At 31.0% G+C, this 4001-nt stretch overlaps 1 non-coding gene across 1 annotated transcript; it reads right to left on the reverse strand.

Annotated features, from left to right (window-relative positions):
• Positions 1 to 235: 235 nt before the first annotated feature.
• On the reverse strand, positions 236 to 342 carry LOC137222858 (U6 spliceosomal RNA). Its single transcript, XR_010942636.1, has one exon. It is a non-coding gene; the product is annotated as a U6 spliceosomal RNA (small nuclear RNA).
• Positions 343 to 4001: the final 3659 nt, after the last annotated feature.

Genomic DNA, 4001 nt, shown 5'->3' on the forward strand with positions numbered 1-4001 from the left:
TTTCTATGTATATGAACATATGTGTAAGAAACAATCCTAGAATTGGAATTGGTTGCTCACAGGGTGTATGCCTTATAATTTTTGGTAGATACTTCAAAATTGCCCTCCATAGAGAATGTACCAATTTATACTTTCATGAGCAATGAATGACAGTTTTAAACATTTTAAAACAAGTGTGTTTTAAAACTCTTGCAGTTTTGTCATACTGATGCTTACAAATAGCATCTCTGTTTGTTTTAATGTGGGATGCTTCATGCATTTGCATATCATCCTTGCACAGGAACTATGATAATTTTCCTGGATCACTTCAATTCTTGGTGTATGTGCTACAGAAGTAAGCACTCTGCTTACTTGTATTTTGACTGTTATTTTGAATGAAATCAGTGTGTTTTCATATGTTTAAGAGCCATTTGCCGATTTTAAATTTTCTCATAAAAACTCTATTCATCTCCTTTTCTATTTTCCTGTTTATTTTTTTGGAATTCTTTGTAACTTACGGAAATCAGTTATGATGTGACTTGTACATGTTTTTCCCAGTTTATCATTTATGCTTTGATGTTCAGTATGCTGTTTTTTGCCATGTAGAGGTGTTTTTTGTTGTTGATAATTTCTTTTATGGATTCTAAATTTTGGATCACAGAAAGACCTTTTCCCCATTGAGATTGTAAAATAATTCTCCCTCTCTTTCTCTTTTCTTCTCCTGGTAGCTTTCATAAAATCATTTCTTTACATTTAAATGTTTGAACCATTAGAAATTGATCCTGGTGTGTATCTGACTCTATTTTTGCACCAAAACCATTTATTTAATAGGCAATTTTATCACTACTGGCATAAGTTTATTGAGTTTATTAGTATTTAGTACTTTTTCATGCTGCTAGAAAGTTTGTCTTTTCTTCAATCATAACTTCTAAGCAGTTGTTTGTATATATGAAAGCATTTACTTTAATTATATTAATTGTTTATCTTGCTAACTTGCTGAATTCTCTTATTTATTGTACTGATATTTGTGAGTATACTGGGCTCCCCACAATGTATTATTCTCCAGTCATATCATTTGCAAATAGGAATGGTTTTAAGTCCTACTTTCAAAGTTCATAGCTCTTATTTTTTCTCTATTTTCTGATTATGTTGGTTATAAAATTGTTAAATATTGATAGTGGACTTCCTTTTCATGTCCTTGACTTAAAAGAATCTCATGTGTCCTCAGAAAGCAGCATACTGGGTGTTTGCTTAGATGGCTCTTGGACAGAAATAAAAATATTTTCCATTTTTAAGAAAGTATATACTTTTCCCTAGCATATTAATTATATTCTATCAAAGAAGATATTTAATTTTGTGAAATTCCTTTTTAGGATCTTTGGTAATGATTATAATTGTTCTCCCAATATATTTTAATATTATGAACTTTCATAATAATTTTCCTAATATTGGATCACCTTTGCATTATAAGAATAAAGATCAAAACAATCATAATATATTTTTCTGGATACTGTTTGATAATATTTTATGTGAAAGTTTTCAATTAATATTCACATCCAAAATTTATCTCTAATTTCCTTTTGGTATATTTTATTATGAGTTTTGGTGCCAATGTTGTCCTTATTTTTTAGAACTTTGAAGGTTTCCTCTTTGTTTTATGTTCTGTAACATTTTAAATAGAACTGGAATTCTGTTCTTTTTGGTTTTGTAGACCTTCCTGTGGAAAATAATCTTAGACTGGTAGTTTTTTGCGACAGATGCTTGACAAAAGTTTTTATTTCTTTTATGGGTTGGTCTTTTTAAATGATGTTATCTTCAAGAGTTGGTGTTGGTAAATTATATTTTTTTCTGGAAAATTGCTTATTTTTCCAGGTTTTTAAATTTTTTGCACAGAGGTAAGCAAAATAATTTCTTATGAATCTATAAATGTTCTTTTTTAAAAAATTTTGTGTTAACCCCTGCTTAACATTTCTGCTTCTCAGTAATTATATTTTCCTCTTTTTTTTTTTTTCCCTAGATTTGTTCAATAAGAAGCATTTTATTGCTTTGTCTGGTTCTTCTTGGCTTGTCTTATATTCCCCTAGTTTTTCTCTTCTGTCTCTGGTCATTATTTATCTGGTTTCTTTGCCAGTTTCTCTTTGTGTATCTAAACGGTAAGTACTACAATTCCATAGCCTCTTAGTTTAGCCCTTTTCTCTCAGAATATCCTTTCTTGAGATAAGCTGTCCCATCCATCACATAGTTTAATTGACCATTCACATGCTGATGACTCCCATACATATATCACTTCTTGAAACTCCAATTCTTAGTTCTAGATATATATCATTCTTTTGATTTTTAATAGACCAATACAATTAAATGTATCTAAAACTTTGTTCTCTTCCATCACAGTCAGTGTCACCAGCATCTACCTTGTTTGACAATCACAGAGTTCTAAAAGGTATCCCCAATACTTTGTTCTCTTACTCTTTATATTCATTAAAGTGATGAATCCTTTTAATTCTCTCTCTTAAGTATCTCATTAACCTATCTTCTTCTCTCCTTACTGTCTTGACTCTATTCTAAGCCACCATCATCTCTTGCTTTACCATAGCTACAGTCTCTTAACCAGTCCCACTATAACCGTTCTTGTTCCTTCCCCATTCTTTCTTCATATTGAAGCTGGACATAATATTTCTCTCTTGTTTAAGTCCACTCAATATCTGCCATTGTTCAGAAAACTATTTAAAATTTCACATGGCCTTTAAGGTTCTGAGAGATGTGGTCCCTGCACACCATTCTCAACCTGAGACACTCACCCCTTTGTTTTCTCTACTGCAGCCAACCCAGTAGTCTTTGTATTCCTCAAATGCACCATTCTTCTTTTATCATCTTATGACATTTGCACATGTTTGTTACCTTTATTTGAACAATTTACTGCTACTTTTTCTTTCATTAATAATACCTTTTTATCCTTTGGAGTTTGTCTTCAAAATCTATTTCTCAAATAAGCTTTATTATAGTCACCATTTCTAGATCCTTTTGGTAACTCTCTTTGTTCCATCTACTAGTTGAGTTTACAATTAAATAAGTAATTGGGTAATTAGTTGTTTAGTGAGTATTTCTCATACTAAAATGTAGCCTCAATGTGTATATCTGGTTCACTACTTAATCCCCAGTACCTAGTAAGATGACTGTCCACTAAATAGTTCAAAACACTGGGAAAAAAATATTATCAAGAAAAATATAATAATTACTGTATCATATGGCAGTTTTAATTTTTTGAGGAACCTTCATACTGTTTTCCATAGTGGCTACACCAAATTACATTCCTACCCACAATACATGAGGGTACTCTTTTCTACACATTCTTGCTGACACTTGTTATTTCTTGTCTTTTGATGATAGCAGTTGATGATACATGAGGTAATAACTCATTGGAGTTTTGATTTTCATTTCTCTGGTAATTAGTGATGTTGACCCTCTTTTAATGGGCTTGTTGACCATATTTATGTCTTCTTTGGAAAAATTCCTATTCAGGTCCTCTGTTCATTTTTAAATTTGATTTTTTTATATTGATTTGTATTCATTCTTTTTATAATTTGAACATTAACCCTTTATTGGATAAATCTTTTGAAAATATATTCTCCCATTCAGTAGGTTGCATTTTCATTTGGTTGATGGTTTCCTTTGCTGTGAAAAGCTTTTCAGTTTGATGCAGTCCCATTTGTTTATTTTTGCTTTTGTTTTTCTTGTCCAAGAAAACATATAAAAAAGTATTGCTGAGACTAATGTCAAAGAGAGTACTACCTACTTTTTTTCTAGGAGTTTTATGGTTTCAGGTCTTACATCTAAGTCTTTAATCCATTTTGAGTTTATTTTTCTATATGGTGTGAGAAAGTAGTTTAGTTTCTTTTATTTACTTGTAGCTGTCAAATTTTCCCAGCACCACTTATTGAAGGGACTATCTTTCCCCATTGTATATTCTTGCCTACTTTGGCATAGATTAATTGACCATATGTGTGTGGGCTCATTTGTAGGCT

Source organism: Pseudorca crassidens, chromosome 3 (assembly GCF_039906515.1).
Source record: "Pseudorca crassidens isolate mPseCra1 chromosome 3, mPseCra1.hap1, whole genome shotgun sequence".
NCBI lineage: Eukaryota > Metazoa > Chordata > Mammalia > Artiodactyla > Delphinidae > Pseudorca > Pseudorca crassidens.